Here is a 22,992-nt window from a genome sequence, read left to right as displayed (position 1 = left end):
TACTGTCCGAGCTGCCATTAGAGAAATTTAATCACCTTCTGAATTGTCCGAAATGATGCGTGAAGTCGGATGCAAGTGTGGATAAAGGTTTATTCGCAAACTATACAAACCACGAAACATAAACTCGGACACCGAGATGCACCGTAAAGACGTATTAAAATGAAATAAACCTAGAAGCACGGAAACAAGCTCCACACGTAAAGACAACGAGTGCTGTACAAACTGTGACTTAAATATCCGTGCTCATAAACCGCCAAACGTGAATCAGGTGTAACCAGTCATGTGACTGCTGGGAATCGTAGGCCCCGGGCTAGTTTCCCGCATATTCACGAGACCAATCAGAATCAAGAATTTAACAGCGTTATGAAGGACGTAGTGTCGCTAAGAGTGAATTCTGTCATCTTCTATAAACAGATTACGTAACAACCGTCCTAAAGAGAAAACATGATGCAACAGTTGAAACCATTTCTCTTTCAACAAGAAAAAAAGAGCATGAGGATTACATGCTGCCATGCATCAGCCATTGAAGTGTGAATGCGCTTACTTACTCCCAATCGTTCAGTTCAATAACACTGTTCTCCTTCGGTTCACATTTACCACCCAAAGGTTGCGCTACATTAAGTATTTATGGTTCATAAAAGCAATCGTGAAGCATCTTACGCCAATACAAGTGTTCGTGCTGCTTTGAAAGACCACATGTCATAGATAATCCCCATCCCTGGATCAACTTCAAATATAATCAAGCCAAAGATTAAAGCAATGCATGAATTATTCACACAGTGAGGAATAACCCCGAGAAAATGGCAACACCCGTGAACACACTGTTGGAGAAATTTGTACCACACGCGCTAGTCCCGGTCAGGTCGATCGCTGCAGAGCGAAACTGAGGATAGTTCATTTACATTTGTTAATTTAACAGACACTTTTATTCTAAGAGTGGCCATGGATGACTACCAGTCGATGAAGCTCATTTTATCAAATGCTAACGTCTGGTTACTTCCCTCGTACTGTATTCAGCGCAAATTAACAGGATGATCGTGTTTGTAAGAAGTTATTTCATATACTGTGTGTGTTTCATCTATTTTGAACGTATTCATTACATAACAGTATATCAATAAATAATTCTGTCACGTCTTAGAGAAATGGTTGTTAGGAGCAATTAAAATCAAAACAAACACGACTTGATTCCTGGCAGTGCACAGTATTAAATTGCTAAGTTTCTACTCACTACACCTCCAATCCTCACTTCATTCCTTCACGTTTTTTCTTGTTTCCATACTAAATAGCGTAGATAGACCTGATAGATCGGACATTTGTTTTTGCTAGGAAGGGGGATTTGGAGATCAGGCGCGCATCAGCGATCTCCAGATGAATAGAAAGCGTCCGTGTGATTGCTTGTGTCAGCTAGATTTTTCGAAAAGTCATGTAGGGTCCACTTGGCATTAAAGGTACTGGAAAATTCAAAAGAACAGGATCCTGACTGTGGCTCTAGAGCATCTTCTTATTTAGGTAATCTATGTGTCCATGGAAGGCGAACTGTAGGAGGTCTTGATGGTCCATGACCAAAGATCTAAGCTGTTTGAGGACCAGGATCTTCATATTTAATCAAGGGAATGTTATGTAACAGTGAATGCTGCTAATAATAGTAATAATAATAATAATAATAATGTTGGGAGGAAAAAAAGTTCAAAATACACGAAATATGATAAACTATTTGGAAAATTTTGCTTCATGTACGTTTCATTCTCACGTATAGGATTTCTGAAATGACTAAACATGAGATCCTCACTTTAAAATAATGAATAATAACGAGCAGCCGAGTTTCGCTTCGCTAAACGATACTGCTCTGTATACTGTAACCCGATAAATATGTGCAACAGGTTTGATTTTCAGCAGTTCACTGAACCGTCAAATCTATTCATTTGTTGAAAGACTCTTTGGAGATGCAGGTTTGGTTCACAGGACCTCATTGAGCCCTCGAAATTTCCATTATCTCAGCGACCTTTTTCAGCGTTACTAATCATACGACCGCACAGAGGCTTCGCCGGGACCAAGCCGAGACAGACATCCAGCAGTGAAAATGACAGCAAGCTCTAGGAAGATGTTGCCCTCCACAACAAACACAATAATCTTTCTCTTTATCTCAGAGCTTTTCCGATACGATTCGCTGGTCTGAAACGCTGAATGTCAGGTAATGAAAGTATCTTGTGCTCATAAAGACAGGCTGATCTCAATGCTCCTCTATATTAGATCTCACAGATAAAAATCTGTCTCAGGCCTCGAAATGAATCAGATTCTGCTCTGAAAACGAGATTTATTTATTTTTTCCCCTACTAGGAAGGCAATCACAAGCACAGTCCCTAAACAGGCAAAATAAATAAATAAATAAGATGTCGTGAGAAAAGCAGCTGGTCCATTGTATCATTGTATTGACCTTGAGAACCACAACAGGGATAGATTAAGACATCTGGAGCTGAGAAATTACTTTTAGGTTGAATCAGAACCCCATATTTGCTGCTCAAGAGTTAGAAACAATGGTAATTAAAACCAGAGGTGATGAATGCAATGAAATTATTCACATATATATATATATTTTTTTTTTTTTTAAATGGAATTACTCACCTAAATAGATCCTCTGGTAAAAATTTTAATTATAGTATCGAATTCTTCACTCTAGTGAAAGTATGAACTCTTACACTGCGTTTAAAAGTACGGGTCAGGATTTTTATTTAGATTTAGTAGATGCAAACGCTATACGAAAAATGCTAGACAGGGGAATGCAGAAAAAAACAAAACTTAAATAGTGTTACTAATTAGGTGAAAAAAGGACACAGGTGAGTGCCCAGTGAGGTCATGTGATGTGCAAGGGCTGATGGGTAATGTAGTGTTGTGCTGATTTATGTGCTAACATGACATTATGATAGTAAAAGTACAAGAACGTACAAGAAAAATTGCAGTCACTGGCAAATTAGTGTGTTATAAGAGAAATGAAACACTACGGGACGTGCTGTGACTGACTCAGGTCACATCACACCACCGGGTCGTTGATGTATTTTCCCATTTCAGCACACCAGAGTTTTCTCCCTTACGTACAGGTAACATTAGAACATCTTTCAAAAGTGAAACAAAACATTATAGGGGGGAAAAAAATCTAGATTTTTGTTGTGTTGTTGTTCTTGTTGTATATAGAGTTGCTAGGGTCATGTTTATATGCCAAATTGAGCAAGATTTGGAAGAAGGTCACGAGTTGAAAAAGCGACTCCGTGGTCTGTGAGCTAGTTTAATAAAACTAATCCGTAGGAAGCAAGTGCGTAGTTGTGATGTGAAGAACTTTCCACGAACCCTTCCAAAGGTTCATTTTTAAGAGTGTACATAAATACAACTATAAGAAGTATATTGGAGTAACACTATGACTATGAGCCAATCATTTGGGTTTCCTTTCCTAAACCGTTCTGTTTACTTCCTGTTTTAAATTCAAATTCAAAAAGTTTTCACCGTGGGACTTTTGAACTCCAGCGTACACAGAAAACGAACGATCGTCTCGTTGCCTGCTAGGGTGAATACAGGGTTAGCTTTCACATTCTTGGATCTCGAGTTGAGCAACATCAATTAAAACAAACAAGCATTTCAACTAACCGTGCTGAATATTTTAATGAATTTGTTGTTGTACCAAACAAGAAAAACGATAAGACTCGTAATACCTCTGAGAAATTGGGAAGAAATCAAATTGTACGCGATGCATATTCATGATCTGCAATGCCAACATTGCAGTTCATTAGTTTTCATTCTGTATCATTGGCAAGGAAAAAAAACAGCATGTTTTGGGTGAGAGACTGAAGTGGTTGGTGCCGGGTTCTCTCGGGAGAAGAGCTGTTTATTCTCTCGCATGTCTAATGAATTTTGCGGCCTTTGAAGATGACGGAATTTGGTTGACGTGGATATGGTGTTGGGTTTCTGCACAACTGCGCTGCTTCTCCTTCCTAACATCATCCCTATATAGAGTGACCGGCTCAGTGATATCTCTACCCGGATAACCGATGACCCGGTTCTGGTCCACATTTACACCTCCATCTGGAAAACACAACACGATGCGACACATTATAATTGCCTTTATTTAAAACACAGAATGTACAGTGTGTGTGGGGTTTTTTTTTTTTTTAGAAACTACAGTAAATCAGCAGCAACATGAATGAAATGTAATTACATACAGTTTATGAAAAAATTACAAACATTAGGCAAAAACAATGTGGGGGGGAAAAAAGCTTATTAGTTAATTAATTAAGAGGAAAGTTTAGACCCCCGTTTTATGTAACATGTGGTAAGAGGAGTGTACTCAAAGTGTGTAAACTTTAATTGTGAGCTGTATTTAAGCAACCCAAGAATCATATACATTATCTATACCAGGAGTCAAAGTACAGACAGGCAACATTAAAAACAATAATAATCCACAATCTCAAGGTCAAACCAAGAAGGGCAATGGTACATAACTTGGGAAACAAGCCTCAGTCTAGTTAAAGGAACGAAATGCACTATAAGACTCTGCACTGATACACTGAAACAACAAGTTACACGTAGACAGACTAATCAAGGACTAACATAGAGTGGGTGAACACAGTCAGGTAACAAACCAACGATAGGATAGGACAGGACAGGACTGGAAACAAGAGCATGGACAAAATAAGACAAAACATGAGCTTTTGTATCCATGGGGGAATAAAAGATGTGACAATGTTTAAACAGAGCAGAGAATGTGAACAAGAAGCCTGATCAATCCCACAATTTAACATGACATAACGATTTAACATACAAGCTCTTACAAGTTCCTCAGAGAGCTACTGAATGGACACAGATACTCTTGAATGCATCCCAGTCGAGCAGATCGAAATCTCTAAGATGTAATCTATGTGAACACTCTTAAACGGCTCATTAATTTATCCCTTACGTTAACCGGGTCAAATACATACGCTGCTGTGAAAAAGTATTTGCACCCTGAGTAAACGCAAAATACAGTTTTTAAACTATAATTTGACCACGTAGTTAATAATTCCCCAAATCTATAAAACTGCATTCCTAATGGGGTTCAGGTGGACTAGACACAACCAGGCCTGATTACTGTAAACCCTGTTCAGGTTCTGTGAATGTTCTGTTCTGGCTTGTGAATTCCCAGGTCGAAAATTCGGTGCACAAAGAATATAACTAACATGTCACATGTCCTCACTGATTTGGCTTTTCTGCCAGGTGAATTTTATTCACATTTGATCTGACCAGTGCATTAGCTGAAAAAAAAAGAGTTCTGGTGTTTCCCATATTGCATTAAAAAAGGTACAAAAAGTGTAAATGCGACATCATAAAATGTCAGCATCTCTGAAAGTAGCCTTGAGGAACATTTTTTTTTTTCTTAGAGCATAATTCTATATTACAGTACTATATTACAGTACATGAACCCCCTTCAAGCTGAATTTTGAGAAAAGGCTCTGGGTAGAACTATCGAGACTCGACACCACAGTGACACGCTGCTATTAATCGTGCCGCAGATTTCTGAAATTTCTGTTACCCTTTTTAAGGAGCAGGTCTGCCAGACTTGTCCTGAAGTGAAAAGGTCACGTTTCTGTATGTAACTCGTGACACACCCAGGCAGAGAAGGCTGGTTTGTAGCGGATGGCAATGGACACATTAATCAACACAAATGCAGCGACTGTCAAACATGGTTTGGCTTGTTCGTGTGATGAAGGACTGACAAGAGCTAAAATGAGTTTTCTTTTCCCCTTGTGCTCGGCCTGCCTGCTTCGCCTTCTCCATCCTTCTCCTTCACACCCACACATAATGGACCACAAAGACACACTCACACAGCCGAGGCAGAGTGATGGAATACCAAGAAGAAGCTTTAATGTTTCAGATTATGGCAAAAAATGTTCCCGGCAGCACATGGAATATATTAAAACGCAATCAGATGAGATGGAAAATGCTAGAAATAGCATGGAGGAGGTGTTGAATTAAACAAGTCATTAAAACACCTTCTTAGATTGTAATGCAAAGGAAGGAGAGATTGTTACAGTTACACTGAGTGACTTGAAGCTCTTTAGAAACTCCGTATTACTAAGAGCCTTTTGAAGCTCTTTGGAAAACCATTGGAGAAGAGCACAGTTCGATCCCACCTGTCGTTGCACCTGGTGCCTCTTAACGAGACCTTCTCCAAATCAGACGTTAATAGATCCGCTTAATGGGCACACTGCTTCGTTTGGCATCCAGATCTGTGGCATTGATAGATAACGAGATGTGAGAGTGTTGACATCCGGTACCCTCCAGTGAGTAATAATGTGAAGGATTAATATTCCAAAGCCTATAAAATTCCAAAGAACATTAAGCAAGAAAAGTGTGAGACAAGGGACGGGTGAGGCTGAATTATTCAGCGTGTAAATGATGGAGCAGATGGGGGAGGCATCCTGTGGTTGGGTCATGAGGGTGGCAGGTGGTAAGAGATGTGTGTGTGTCTGCTAGCTGGGAGGCAGTAGGAGTCCTCGTTTCATGCAGAAACCCCTGAAGAAACAGTCTTTTGTATCAAACAACTGGAATAAATTCTCACATCTCAGACCTTTAGATGTTTTATGCTTCAGATGTTCATCTGTCTGTGAGTAAATGTTTTGTTTTTTTAATCGCTGTAAGACTTTTCAGTAACCCAAAAGGTGCACTAGGCTGAAACACGTACAAGGTGAAATATAGCTGCAAGCAGCGATCAAGGGCCCAAGCACCATCTGGCCCCAACCTGGTGCTTGGCCCCTAATTAATAATTATGGATTTTACTCTTTAATTGTTAGCGGATAAACCAACCAGTCTCAATTTCCATGCAGCCATAATTTCTGGAGATGTTCAGCTTCCATTCAAGTCTCGCAAATTAAATAAACTCAGACGTTCATGCATCTTGAGAGCACTTTATCCTGGTCAGGGTTGCAATGGATTCAGAGCCTGTTTCAGGAAGACTGGGCACAGGGCACAGCTTGAATGGGATGCCAGTCCATCACAGGGCACCATGCACTCACACATTCACACCATGCACATGGACATTCGCATGGCCAGTCCACCTATTGCTGAGTGTTTGGGATTTGGGTGGATAACATCTATAGGGATAACACACACAGAAACTACAGACAGACGCTAATCCAAGCTCAGAATCAAACCAAGGGACCCTGAAGCTGTAAGGCAGCAATGGTACCTGCTACACCACCCCACCAGGCCACCCAACATGTCATTTCTCTCCTTTTTAATATGCAATATGTTTCAGTCCCAGTCATTCTTTTCATTTCCACAGTGCAAGTATAGAAACTCCAGCCACCTTGCAGCAATCAAGAGAGAAAACCAGATGACATTCGAAACGGTTAAGGCTGTGACACAAAAAGCAGACATTGAAGAACTAGCCTCGACCAAGGCCAACTAACAAGGAGCCGGCGACAATCACCCACAGGGTCAGTTATGCTCTATTGGTCTCCTGGCCGTGGATAGCTGTGACGTTCTTTGGGGATGATTATGTCTTTCAATACATTTTTCCCATTACTTGAAGATATCTAAGCCTTTCTCACATGCAAAATCTAAGTCAAATAGGTAAAGTATTGAGAAACACAGGCCCGGTTAAGAAGGATTCAACTGAATTGATTTCAGCTTCTATAGTTTGACTTCAGCTGGAGGAACCTCAGGGTAATTTTACTCAAGGTACAGGAGGATTTGGATTACACTGACAGTCACACTCTGTTCCTCAACACTCAGTTGGAGAGGTAAATTAAGCTGAGCCATTTATGCGCCAGTGGATTTCTGCAACATTCTCGGTTAATTACTTCCTGCTGAAGACGAGTGTCGCATAAAGCCATTGTTATCCAACAATCCCCAGAATCTTGGGAAGAAAAATATCTTTGATACCTTCAGGAGCATTTCTATCACTTTATTGCAAAAGCCCAGACGGTCCTGTCGATCCATGCATAGCGTCTAGACCGACTATCAGAATCAATATCCCATATTGTATAACGTACAAGAAATTTGATGACGACGATGACGATGACGATGATGACGATGACGATGATGATAATGGGGATAATGAAGTTGCTATAGTTCCTCCTCTTGATGTATTTCACAGAGCAGTCTGCTTTGTTTTGATTGCCATCATTAATGGTGAATTAGATCGAGATCACCGTCATGTCGTCTGGTCTTTCTCATGGCAATGTACAGTATGCTAGTAAATGAGTAATGAGTGATGAGTATGAGAATGAGTAAATTTGCATCGGATCAAACCAATAACAATAGCAATATTGGTATTAATGGATCTCTAGATCTGATTTTTTTAAATCTATTTTTACATGCATGACAATCTAAATAACTAATTCTTGGCTCGGCTTTGACAAGATTAATGAGATGTCAGTATTTTCACTTTGTTTTTTTTCCAGCGCTGAAAATACAGAACATAAAGTGATTTATTCCAGCACATATAATACAGATATGACCTTGTAATCAAGTCTGTTATCCAATTAGCATGATATCCTCTGACTGGTTAATAAATAGTTGTTTGGAACGACCCTGTTATAATTAATTTGGCGTCTTCTTTTCTCATATTAAAGATCCAATCTTATGTCAGCCAATAGATGAGTGTTACCAAGATCTCCAAACTTTCCAGTAGAGACAATTAGGTTACTCGTCTTTGCCCAAAGTCGTTGTTTAGATCAGGAGACAACACTAATCCATTTCCTGCTCGGTCTTATTAGAGACAGTGTGGAGAGACATATTGAAATTACTGGACTTCATTATCATTGCCGATAGGAAGAAGAATTCTAAAATGAGATTTCTCACTTCAGACTTTTTCCTGCTTCCTTGCTGTCTCTTGCCAGATAAGGGGTGTTTGAGGAACGATCGTTATATACACACTGGCACTTAAGCAAAAATTAACTCCTGTAGTTTCAGAGTAATCTGCTTAAGCCAAATCCAGTCGAGTTATTAGGGAAGAGTGATTGCTTGATTGTTAAGACACCAAACAGATGCCATGATCTCCTCTGTCCTGTCCTGAAAACTTTCACTCATTTCAACACCTTAGCGCTTACAAGGTAACCCTCTTGAGTGAGAGATTTGTCAAGTGTTTCAAGATCAGGCGAACTTTGACTTTTATCCATGAAGCAATCAGCGAGAGTGTGAGCAAAAGAGCTGGTGATTTAACTTCAAAGGTTACGTCAATATTTATGTCAGGAAAGTATTCAGAGTCAGGTTACGCAGCTATAAGTCGATTTTTCGATTATTAAGATCACCTGTGTGTAGTTCACGCTTCCAAAGTTGCTTGATTTTTTTTTGTTTTGTTTTTTTTTGAGGAAAAAGTGTCTGAGACTGGGTTTTCCAATAGTTTCTACACCACCACCTTTAAACCTAAGCACTCGCCTTTAAGCCTGAAAAAAATATGCAAAGCTGAAAATCCTGACTGAAGAAGGAAACAGAATTGTTTTCCTTTGCTGTCAAATGTAACAGAAAGGCCAGAGACAATTTTATAAAAATGATAGATTAAAAACACAAATATGAGGATATGAATGAGAAGATGGCATTGAAATAACATGAACCATCTAATAGGATTCAAGTATATTGTCAATATAGTGCTGCATGAATAGTTGTTTTAATAATCATCACATTAAATCCCTGCTAATTTAGTTTCATTTGACAATTTGGTTTCCGCCCTTATAAAATAGCACTTTATCCAGCACACTCTATTATCCTGCATTTTCTCTTTTTTTGTGCTGTGCAAGGCCAGTTAATTGCCATGTAGGCTATTTTATCACACTTTTAGCTCACTATTTCGAGTTGTGGAATTGATAAAAAAATAAATGCCAGTGCTTTTTGTTAATTCAACGGACTATTCCTGTAAAGAAAATGTGCCCGTAGTTTGAAGGACAACCTGATTGTGCACTCTTACGGTTCACTCTATGTTCATTCATAATTCGGTTACGTCTTGTTCTTGCCATTTAAAGGGATCGTACGATACTATTAATTGGTTCATGTTGGCCTTGGATGGTGTTTTATACTTGCTTGAGTGTATTTGCAGCCCAAAACCTACAGTTCAGCGTAACACATTGCGGTTATATCAAACTGTCAGACAGTGGTACTGGACCTAATACTGCTCCTCACTTGAGATCAAGATAACATCAAGAAAAATTAGCCCCAAGTCCAAGTTCAGAATCTCTTAATAGTACCCAAGTCAGTATTTACATCTGAAGTCTGAAAACCAATGTGTGCGATTTCTGTGTAAATGCTCTCTGTGATTCAGAACAAGCAGCGCCGCTTCCGTCTCTGCTCATTTTTGTTTCAAAGTCATGCTACGAGGCTTAACTGTAATTACACTGGGGTTAATTAGAAGCAAAGCAGAAAGAAGGGTTTGCTTTGACAGTGGGCTTTTAAGCCTTTGAAGGATTTCAGTCTAAGGGGCGGGTCTTATTTGCTTTTTATCTTGGAGTATGGCTAAGGGTTCTTGTCAAGAATTAAATTAGTAAAACAACTAATAAAATCCTTTTACAAAATGCTGTATGAAATACAATTGGTCTGTCTGATTGCAAATGAATTTCAAGTTTTTTTCTGACTAAGAAAGACAATATTGGTGGAGTACTAGGAAGACAGCAGCACTCAGTTCCCATGCCAACTGTTTGAAACTGCCATCATTCCAAACCTGTAATCAGCACAGCATGAATCCAGTAGCATCGTGGGGCTGGTTTATAAGTTTCCAACATTGCGTTTGTGTGTGTTCACCTTGTGAAAATGCGTAATGTTTCCAAGTTTGGATAGATAAAAACACAAAATATCACATCTAGCAATAACCAGAGAACATCATGCTACTGTGATAAATATATACACATATACACATACACACATATACATACATATATATATATATATATATATATATATATATATATATATAACGGCACTTTTAGATATCAGAGATGTGACAGTGCATTGTTATGATGATATCCATGGACATGATGGAAATCCAGGCCTTTTGGGATTGGTCCAATTCTTCCATTTTAACACCCCTTCACAGGTATAACTGAAATCTGAAACACAAGAGAGAAGAGAGATTGTATTACATTGGGTCATTATGATCATCATATCAGTCATTTCCTCAGCTGTCCAATATCGGTGTGTTTTTCTCTCCCCGACGTTCAGCCACACTTTGACACGATGATGAGAAATATCAACGCCACTGGCATTCACACCTCTCATTTCTCACCAACGAAACAGCCCATGTAAAATATCCCATGTTAAATGAAAGAAAGAAAAAAAAAAAAAAAGAAGGAGTCGATGAAAATGTATTCCGGCGACGATGAATGAATCACAATGGGCAGATGACGATACTCAGCGATGGTGAGGGATTCATTTCACGGTTTGCGATTTGAATAGAAATGGAAATTCTTTCTCCTTTGCAGTTCGATGGAGGACGTACACCTCATGAGAGAGAGGTGAAGAAAAAGGAGTTTTGTCAGCGACAAAGTCGAGCAGCCAGCGACAATTGAACAACTCTGTTTATCTCTTTGCGTTCCCCTTATGGTGTAATTACCTTTTTAAAAAAAAACTTTAAAAAAAAACTCAATGCAAACAGAGTCTTCTTTCTTTTCCAGGGATTTTCCTGCCTTTAAAAATAGGCAAAGGTGGTTTGGTTGTCAGCTGGCCACCTTCATTAATTCTACATAACCTCAGCAGGGCCGTTTCTAGCCATAAGCAGGATAGCTATGATATGTTTTAATTTAATAAATTAAAAAATTATATAATGTGCAAATCTCTCCAGTATGAAAGGAATAAAAATCTATGGTTACAAGATTCCTTCCTTCGTCTCACATACACGCGATATTGGAAGTTTGATGGTGACTAACTGCACATTTAGCACTTCAGTCTCACTGGATATGAACGTGCAAAATTCAAAATGATCCGAGGAGCATCGAAACGATTAAACACTTCAGCAGCTAAATAATTCATTATTGAGTCATTATTAGCGAAATTGGCATGGATACTCAGAAAACAGCAGTGTGCTGCCAAATATTTCGCCTGTCACTCCCAGAGGGGTTTTGAAAGCTTCATTTGAGAGTCCTTCTGCTCACTAGATCTGACTACAAAAAGAAAATATAGCAAGCTAAGACGCAGCAATGAAGAGGTTACGGAGATACGCGGAGCGTGAAATCCAGTACTTCTCATGTGTTGACGCTTTGCAGTGCTTCTCATTTTCATTTCGTCTTAATTAAGCCTGTTTTTCTCAGATATGAATGTAGAGAAAATGAGACATATTTATCTCATGCTGCCATCTAGTCGTGCATTTACAAATATACAATACGGCGTTAATTGGAAAGTCCAGAGATGGCTGGTTATGATGATAGATGGGAGGCTATTCGTGAAAAACAAAACAGTTTTGTCATGTGTCTTGCTGCATAATTTTACTTTGATCGGATCTACTCCAAGGCATTTTGGGGTCGGAGGAAATAATCTACCTCGTTCACATTCAATACGCCTACGACTGTATTTCACATGTGCCTTCTCAATCACCGCCGGTGATGTGTTATGGGAAAATTACAGCCCAAATGGAGATCAGACATAGGGGGCGTGTCAGTGTGTAATCATGTAACATACAGTGGGGGAAATAAGTATTGGAAACTCTCAGTTGGTTTCAATGAAAAAAAAAAAAAAATCAAGGTGTTAGAACGGCCCAGTCAATCACCTAACTTGAGTCCAAGTGAACAAGATTTAAAGACAATATGTTTAGAAGAACGGGCCAAAATCACACCTGAATAGTGCGGCCCATTCATTTCTTCACACAGGAAGCGTCTTGAAGCCGTCCTTACAAACAAAGGCTTCTCCATGAAGTATTCAATAAAATTCACTTAACGTGTTCAGTACTATTTTTCCCGTGTCATTCCTTTTCATTACACATAATTTTATTGATGGACTTTAACGTTGTGAATTCTTTATATTTCCAGATTTCTTGAGTTAATACCAAAGTCTGGTGAAAATTTCATGCGAATAGCCTCATCGGAAATATATTTACTGAAAAAAATATTGACGCGTCCGATACTGATTGGCCGCATGAATCTCCAGTCTGGGCTAGAAAGAAATCAGCGCCGGCCTTGCATCTCGCTTCTTCACACCCTATATACTCCTCCATCCAAAATAATCCGTTAACAGCAAATAACCTGATGTGGACACCAAAAACATGACACCATATACTGATCTTTCCTTAGCCTTGCTAGCTCATTTACACCCACCACTACCGGAATCTATGTAATTTGGGTTTAAAAAAGTACTTTTAAATGAAAAATAATCTGAATAACAGCCACTACTAAGACACTTTACCTGGTTGGACGTTATTTTCAGGACGTCCGCATACACAACCCTACGAACTTGAAGGAATCTGAACGGGGATTCGAGATCCTCTACAAATCTGTCCAACGTTCTTAAACGTTACAGGCTCTTATTCTCTCCAGCGAAGGCCTCGCTGTTTGTTAATTCTGGTTGAAAAAATACAAAAAGGTTGAAATGATTGCGAACACAGCGGTAGGTTTTAAACTGTTGGACGCGGTATTCTTTTCTGTAATTGAGGCTCACGTTCATGGAGGAAGGCGCTGATAATGTCAATTGGACGCAGATATAAAAATATGTATGTAAGTATTGAAATAAATGTGTTTTTATGTTAAGCTGAGGCGTACAAACCTGCCCGTTAATCAAGACCTGATGCAGATCGATTTCAACGTTAAGCCTGGATGTTATTAATTAATTCGATTTATTTTACCGAGATTGGATGGGGGTTTTCGGAAGATTTGATTTACGTTTTGAAACATTTGGATGGAAATACACGCCTCGACGTTCTCTGATGTAAGTTTCTGTAGGTCAGTTGAATTTCTGAACTTGAAGTGCTTTAAAACAGTGATATAAACACCGAGGCGTAGAAGCACACACGGTGACAAAATGGATTTAACAACATGAAATGATAGTGTTGAGAAAAGCAAAATTGAGTGTGATGGAGTGTGTGTGTGTGTGTGTGTGTGTGTGTGTGTGTGTGTGTGTGTGTGTGAATTCTTTTTCCTCTGCAAACATCGCCTAGTCAGGGAATTGTTTTTTAACCTGTTGCTCCTTATTGATTTTCCTCTTCACTCCATATTTACAGTATAAACATCTCCTAATTATATCACGGTCTGTCCGAATACTCGATTCTGATTGGCTGGAAGGCGTGCATTAAAACCGTATATCTCACAAGTAGTTTCGGTCACTTTAATCACCGTTCTAAAATGAATGCGCTGCCTATAAGCAACTGTAACCATAGTAACATACAGTTAAACTCACAGCTTCATTATCAGTAGAGACGCGGCACAAACGCAGGTGATTCACACACTCACGATCTCTCTCTCTCTCTCTCTCTCTCTCTCTCTAATAACGATAATAATCATCCAAATAAATGTAATCTTATTGCACTACTTTATCTCTGTTTATGCCACAGCGCTGTTGAATTCTCGATTCTGATTGGCTGACAGAGGTTCTGAGCTGTGCAATAATTTTTTAGTAAATGCACAGCTAAAGTAGTTCCGGTCAGGTCTCGACCGCATTACAGTTCCATATCAGTTCTATGGATTTAGAGCGGGCAGAATTCTAGATCTTACGACGCGTATATAAAATAACAAACACAAATGAACCGTTATTTTTATGCTTTCGGATAGGTTTTGCACTGCAAACATCCGTGACAGCTTTAACTTGTCACTGCTGGCAAGTGACCATGGTATGAGCGGGATAATCCACGGCTAGGTGTGAGGTACACGATTATAATGCACTCCGCAGAGGCAACCAGGTTCTTTCCTTCCATGTCGTGCCTTAAAACCTAGCCTGGCCGTGGATTATCCCTTACTTATACCACAGCTCTGCTGAATTCTCATTTCTGATTGGTCCGAAGGTGTTGATTCCTTCATGGACTCTTAAACAGAACTTAAACAGAAGTCACTTCATTTGTTCATTTTTTATTCATTTGTTTGTATTTGTATTTTTATTCCTATCACTGAGACAGGATTTGAGACAGGATCTGAATGTGTGAACACTGTAGACTTTCCTCTACTATACTTGTTCTTATACTTGCTTAAAAAAAAACAAAAAAAGAAAAACGGAGGGGGAACGGGGGCGGGGGGGCATGTGGAGGAGGAAGAAGGTTCAACTGTGAAAAATCGGTAACCGAGTTATCCATTGTTTACGTCTGTTGATTTTGCAATAAGGGGTCTTGCTTGTTTTCATTCAGAGAGGAAATTTAATATTGACCAGAATCGAGCGAGCAGGAGAGTTAACCGGTAGGGTTTCTACATGATCAAAACAAGGCCTTCGAGAACCCATCTGGCCCAACTGTGTCACTTTCCTCATGATTAAATCACTGGAATGCATGCCCTCTAGTGGCTCGTCGCTTTAATGCATTTGCCTATTTTTAATATCACAACGCTGTCGAATGCTCGATTGTGATTGGTCAGAACGTGTTTCCTTTTCTACGACTGTAGTGACAAACGACCATCTTGTCCCTTAGAGATGTTGTAGGATTGTTTCCGACACGTGAGATCCAAACAGGACATGCTTCCGGTCTAGTACTACTTTTTTTTTTTAAATCACAAAGCTCGTAGATATCATTTTAAACTCACATAGGCTTAGTAATCCCACCAGCTTTGCTTCCACCTGCACATGACTCCACATGACACTCCATTACACCTGCCTTCTCTTACTCTCTGGCTACCTGTATACAAATTCGACCCACACTCCGCCCAGTGTTAAACTGTGGAATTACAACCGACATTCAATACAACATAACGGCTCTTACAATAACAATACAGATTGGATCGTAGCTGCAAGGTAGCTCATCATAGACTAAACAAAACGTGTTTATTTGGTGACTTTGTTGACATCGTGACGTTTGTTTAACATTTATGGAAGAATCTCCAGTGGAAAACTGGAGGTCATCAGGTTCTCGATAACATGACAAGCTGAATTTGTGTGTGTGTGTGTGTGTGTGTGTACATGTCTACATGTGTACATGTGTGCGTGTGTGTGGGTTAACTTCTAGAAAAAAACGAGACTGTTCGTACCTGTTACAACGTAAGTGATAACAGTAAACATAACTAAGTAGATTCGTTAACGTCATTAAATGTAACTCTAAATGGACAAAAATAAATCATCTTTACTAAACTGCCGTCGTATAGGAGGAATAAAACTACTGTAAGTTGTGCTGTTATGGGGGTGGTAGCAATAACTCTGCTTCAGCGCACTAGTCCATCGTTCATCATTTTTCTCGAAGAAGAAGAAGAAGAAGACCCGTAAATGTTTTATTGCTTCCTTGTTCAAGCAGGACGCTGCTTAGATTCCGAATCCACCCTAATACCCAGGATTTGATTTTACAACTTGAGTAAATATGAACTCATGACAGAAATCTTGACAGTTTAATAAAAGCTGATTATTATGTTCCCATTTTTGATAAATGAATAAATAAATAAATAAATAAATAAATCAAAAAGGAAAACGCACCTTAGTCTGAGGACAAGATGAGCAAGAGCACTTGAATTATTAAAAATCTCTCAGCCCGTCCACGGGGACGTTAAATCACACACGTTAACACGACTAATCAAACACGATTAAGAACATCTCCTGTCGTGTACAGACCTGCTCAGAGTTTATTTTCATGTATAACCCTTCTGCTGGGTTTGTCAAATGATCATCATCGAAAACGACCATTTATTATAATAAAAATTCGTGATTAAGGCTTGAAGCGTTCCATCAGTTCACCAAGGTGTGTAATGAGCTCAAGCAGTGCTTCAGTCAACATGATCGCAGATCTCAGAGCTCAGGTGAGACGCACACTGCAATACACGAGCACTATCCAAACGGCGAAGAGCGAAAATGAAGCTGACGAAAGGTGAGAAAAGCAATCTGACGCTCTCAGGATTGAATAAAGATGAGGTGGAGAAGCATAAACGCGATGCGTATAGCTGGCGTGCCTCCGTAAGCTAATATATAACTTGATATATTTGTGCTATTTAATGATGCATGAATAATGAGTGGAACCAGAACACTCATCCAGTCCCATCTTTACACGTACAGCCCCCTCAGCAACCTTCAGAAATGTTTCCCTGATGCAGAAGAAATGTGATTTAGCGGGATATGTTTTGCGGGATAATTAGGACGGTGGTTATAAAGAGCCTGATGTCAGGTGAGATGTATACTGTAAAGTGTGTTTTAATTTCACACTGTCCTGGAGACCCTGTGTGGCATCATCTCTGGGCTTAATTTCATTTTTCCGCTGCTCTGTTTGTTAAATTTTTGCTCTTCTATATTTCTTTTGAACTGTTTTCCATTCATCTTCAGTCTTCTCTATTCTAACTAATGTTCTATTATCTCTGTTTCATTTTCACTCTTCCGTTTGTTACATTTATAGCTCTTTTTTGGTTGTTTTTTCTCTCTTTTCAGTTTGCTTCATTTTCACTTTTTTTTGTTTTGGTTTAATATTTGGAATCTTAATTTTTTTAGTTTTCACAAATCTATGTTTTATTTTTTTGCCCTCTGTTTCACTTTCACTGTTCTATGTTTTATTTTTGCTCTTCTCTGGTTTTCCTTTTTTTTTTTTTTTTTTTTGCTGTTCTCTGTTTTTTTTTTTTTTTGTTGTTGTTGTTGTTTTGCTTTTCTGTGTTTTTTTTGCTCTTCTCTGTTTTTTTGCTCTTCTCTGGTTTTTTTGCTCTTCTCTGTTTTTTTTTTTTGCTCTTCTCTGTTTTTTTTTTTTGCTCTTCTCTGTTTTGTTTATTTTTTGCTCTTCTCTGGGTTTTTTTTTGCTCTTCTCTGTTATTTTTTGCTCTTCTCTGGGTTTTTTGCTCTTCTCTGTTTGTTTTTTTTTTGCTCTTCTCTGTTTTGTTTATTTTTTGCTCTTCTCTGGGTTTTTTTTTTTGCTCTTCTCTGTTTTTTTTTGCTCTTCTCTGATTTTTTTTTTTGCTCTTCTCTGTTTTTTTGCTCTTCTCTGTTTTTTTTTTTGCCCTTCTCTGTTTTATTTTGCTCTTCTCTGGTTTTTTTTTTGCTCTTCTCTGTTTTTTTTTTTGCTCTTCTCTGTTTTTTTTTGCTCTTCTCTGTTTTTTTTGTTCTTCTCTGGTTTTTTTTGCTCTTCTCTGTTTTTTGGGGGGGGTTTTTTTGCTCTTCTCTGGTTTTTTGCTCTTCTCTGTTTTTTTGTTTGTTTGTTTGTTTGTTTGTTTGCTCTTCTCTGGTTTTCTGCTCTTCTCTGGGTTTGTTTGGTTTTTTTTGCTCTTCTCTGTTTTTTTTTTGTTTGTTTTTTTTTTGCTCTTCTCTGTTTTTTTGCTCTTCTGTTTTTTTTTGCTCTTCTCTGTTTTTTTGCTCTTCTGTTTTTTTTTGCTCTTCTCTGTTTTTTTTGCTCTCTCTGTGTTTTGTTTTTGCTCTTCTTTGTTTTTTTGCTCTTCTCTGTGTTTTTTTTTTTGCTCTTCTCTGTTTTTTTTTTTTTGCTCTTCTCTGTTTTGTTTTGTTTTTTGCTCTTCTGTTTCACTTTCGCTGTTCAGTATTTCATTTTCACTCCTCTCTGTTCCATTTCCACTCTTCTCTTTTTCATTTTTGCTCTTCTGTGTTTCCTTTTGGCTCTTCTTTGTTTCCTTTCCACTGTTCTCTGCTTGTTTCTCACTCCCCTCGGTTTCACGTTTGCTCTTTTTGCTTAATTTTCACTCTTGTCAGTTCAATTTTTTTCTCTCTTCTATGTTACCTATCTTACCCAATCTTATCTTGTCCTATCTCATCTAAACAGCACACACACTTTTCCAGTGCATTTATCTTCTTTGCAGAGCTTGTAAAGCAGCGCTGTAATTCACCACTTCAGGCTGTAACACAGTCTGTAATTTTACCTAAGTGATCTAACCTGCCTTCCATTTTTCATTTAGATACATGTTTATGCCCTGCATTTGATATTACTTTTAGCTCTTCAATAATGCATCAATAAATAATGAATAATGAGTGCTGGATGAATGTTCATCCAGTCCCATCACTTATACTTAGTGCTACACTGCTGCTGTAATTAGGGATAGTGATTATTCGTCAATAATGGAAAATTAATATAATCCATCAAGCTTCGCATTTTTTAATTTATTTTTTTTTTTAGGTAATTTAAAAGTCTAAATGAAAATGGCTTTACAGAGTATCCCGTGCATTACCAACAACAACAAAAAGTCTAAAACACTCTGATTTGCATTAAGAGAAAAATAAATGCACTAATTACTGTCACTGATTATGAACTGAGATCATTTAGTCTCATCATAAACGTGAACTCAAGCAGCTGTTTAACTCAATTACTGGGACAGTTTTTTCGGAGTTTTATGACCCATCGCCTGCCAGTAACACTTTTACTTTAGAAAATGTAATAATTCTAACTTTTCCTGAGTGACAAAGGAGGTAAGCTGAAAAAATTCATTCATTACCCTAACTTAATTTTAGAACGTTTTTACACACAATTTAACTGATTTCATTCAAATAAAGTTAGTTTCATTGGTTCAGCACAATTTAGTCTGATTAGGTCAAATGAATGTACTATCGTAAACTTAACTTAACTTTATTAAGTTTGTCACACTAAATTTTCATACCTTGGTCCAAATTCATTCGATTAATTCACTAATGTTTATTTAATTCTTTTTATTTTGTTGGTGCTACTTAATTTATTTATTTACTTTCAGACATTTTTGATTATTTATTAAACTGTCTTATACTGGTCCTAATTAAAGCAATTCATTAATTTACTATGGTTTAATTAATTTTATGATGTTGGTCCAGTTTAACTTTATTGATTTACTATTGTTTATTTAATTAATTGTCTTATGTTTGTCCAACTTAATTTGTTTTATTCATTTACTAAAGTTTAATACATTTCCTTGCGTTGGTCTAAATCCTTTTCGTTTATTACTTTTATCATTTAATTTCTCTCAATATTTTTTGTATTATACATGGATTCGAATGCGAAATTGTCAATCCTGTCTCAGAGGATTTGCAAAAAAATAAATAAATAAATAAATAAAGGGGAAAAAAAGATAACTTTTTTTTTTTCAAATACACTTCTTGCGGTTAAGTTTATAGTTTACAAAGAGACCGAAAACCTGAAAATCATGCCGTTTATCATGTCAAGATATTGCTCTCGTGTTTGTTAATATCAACAACAAAAAAAAAAGTTAAGTTCAAACAAGAAAAATCATTAAAATCCTTCCTTCAGAGACTTGCAAAAACTTCAGTTTGTATTTCTTAAAACATACTGAACAAGGTACTACATTCTAGATCTGGTTTACAACGTTCAACAGTCACAAAGAATCCAACAGCGTTCAAATCTGGCCTTCGAAACAGACAAACTGTAATGCATTACATTTCAAAACTGTGCTCGAGTATTTCGCCTTCAGAGATTTTCCAAAACGTTAACTTGCATTTTATAACATGCCCTGAACAAGGCTTTACATTTTCACATGCTTCTTCTTGTGGTTGTTCCTAACATACACATTTAAAACACAAAACAAAACAAACAAAAAAAACAGCAAGAACACCACAAGAATCACTTGAACAAATCTGAGTACAAAAAAAGTCTTTCCGGAAAAAAAAAAAAAAAACAAGCCTCAATGTTTTAAAATCATGTATTCGATGACTTCATAACAAAGCAGCTTGGATTTTAGTGCATGTTTCCATCCAGTCCCATCATTTTCTGACTGACTTTTCCGAGTGTAAATATATACCTAAGCTCTGGTGGATAATTTAGGTTGAGTGCATATATAAGACCCAGAAGCATTGCCACTGCAAAGGGTACACTAGGTAACTTGCTGAGCACCTCCACGCCTTCCAGGATTATCCCAATGTCCGCTGGGTCATCTGTGGTCATCGCGTTTCTCTAAGAAGGTTCCAGTGACTATCTCTGACATCTCCTTCAGACAGCTAGTCTCTTTGTCCTGAGACAAAACATTGAAAAAAAAACAAAAAACAAACAAAAGAAACTTATTTCTGACACTTTAAGAATGCAAATACCCAAAACTTCTACTGCTACAGTCATATGCAAATCCTGCAGAACAGAATGTCCCATATAAACATGGAGATGTTTTAAAGGCTTTACAGTTAGTAGCTGGTCCTGATGAGAGCTCACCTGCTTACCGTGCGCGCGACTAAGAGACGTCCCGTTATCCAGCCTCTGATCGTCGCGTGAGAAGAGCAGATGACGTCGGAAAGAAGTATAAAAAAAAAAAGAAGAAGAAGAAGAGAAGAGAAGAAGAAGAAGAAAAGAAAGCAAATCCAGCTCGAGCGTCTGTCATGTCATGTCATGAAGCGTTGCGGAGAAAAACAAAAAAACAAAAAAACAACTGAGCGGTCAGAGAGAGAGAAAACGGAGATTTGGTGCGCGAGACGCAGGCAGAGGACTCATCCATGGAGTGGAGCGCGCGCGCCTCTGCAGCACGAGAACAGCACGCTTTTTAACCCAGAACGCTGATCCGCGCGCGCAGCTTCATGCACATTTCGATTTCGAGGCATGCCAATGCGTGTGTTCAACTTTTCCCAGCTACAGTTTTGCTTTTTTTTTTTCTGCTTCAAACCGAAATTAAGTCAAGACTGGAATAAAGCGCGTGACACGGAAGGGAGTCTTCCGCCATCTATAGGTTCAACAAACAACTCTGACGTCATTCTGTCTCACACACGAACATCCATGACGTATGAAATAGCGTGCGTCCTCTAGGGGAATCACGTGACTCACTAAAACGTGCTCGTACTGTAGGCACTGCATGTTATGGTTCACACACTTATGCACGTATGCTTTATTGCTTTATTTATTTATTTATTTATTTGACTTTGCACGTGATTTTCGTCCAGCAAGTCATAACTTTTCACATGGAGTTTCACTACGATATTTCAAGCGATTATATTCAGTATGTCGTGCGTACTTGAGTTTACTGGTGAAATTTCAGGGCATGACATGTTGAAATAAAAGTGTGTGAATATGTGTGTGTGTGTGTGTGTGTGTGTGTGTGTGGGCTACTGGAGGACTTGGTGCTCCAAGTGCATGGTTGAAAAAAAAAACGTCAGAAAAGCGCTCTCTAGTGTTCCCCTTAACCTTAGATCAAATGTGATGAAGTGCACCTAGCTACGGTTCTCTTATTAAAAACAAAAAAACAATACAGGGTGTCCCAAAATCGCCACGCATATGGACTGTTCCCCAGCACCAGGTTCTCGGCTGGTCCACAACACTTCCAGTCTTTTTGAATGTGTTAAACACAATTTCTGACCATTTTCTCACACAAATTCAAATACACTGCGAGAATCCAGAGCACTAAAGCGCAGTGCACCTGTACCTGCTGGTTCAGGTTCCTCAGCACATCAGAGAACTGGTGTACAGATGTTATCCTAATACACCGCTTCCTAAAAGACTAATGAGCAAACGAGTTTACGAGAGAGCTGGAGTCTCTTAAGAGTGGTCCGTGGTACTGAATTAATCAAGCCAGATGCAAATGAGCTAAATTTACAGCAGGGTTTTTATATGTTAATGACGGAGCAACAGGGTTCAACTGGAAGCCGCGATGCAATTAAGCATTAACTGTATACGTGAGGCAACATCTTTCATTAATGAATATAACCAGGTCCATCCTAGATGCACCGATGCCTTGAGAGTGGTTTTAATTTTTAGGTACGATGATAATGGACGTCTAGAACGATGACCTGCACTTTATTAGGAACACCCCTGCTCATTCGTGCAATTATCCAATCAGATGATCATGTGGAAGTGGCACGATGCATAAAATGATGTCAAGAGCTTCGATTAATGTTCACATCAAACATCAGAATGTCAGATGGGCTGGTTTGTTGAACTCCAGAATGGTGCAAATACAAAACCACACCCGTACATCCAGCGAGCAGCAGTTCTGACGAGAGAGGTCATGTCACACCTTGAGGTAGATGGCCCAGTTTACCGAGTTTGCCCACTGTAGC

General features: G+C 38.5%; 1 long non-coding RNA gene across 1 annotated transcript; it reads right to left on the bottom strand.

The window, feature by feature from the left end:
• Nucleotides 1-20,246: 20,246 nt before the first annotated feature.
• On the bottom strand, nt 20,247-22,728 carry LOC128599950 (uncharacterized). Its single transcript, XR_008384490.1, has 2 exons — nt 21,161-22,728; nt 20,247-20,969 (listed from the first exon to the last, which is right to left on the bottom strand). It is a non-coding gene; the product is annotated as an uncharacterized LOC128599950 (long non-coding RNA).
• Between the last annotated feature and the right edge of the window lie 264 nt (nt 22,729-22,992).

Source organism: Ictalurus furcatus, chromosome 23 (genome assembly GCF_023375685.1).
Source record: "Ictalurus furcatus strain D&B chromosome 23, Billie_1.0, whole genome shotgun sequence".
NCBI lineage: Eukaryota > Metazoa > Chordata > Actinopteri > Siluriformes > Ictaluridae > Ictalurus > Ictalurus furcatus.
Note: the sequence above shows the minus strand (reverse complement) of the source record. Positions and strands in the feature narration are given on the sequence as shown.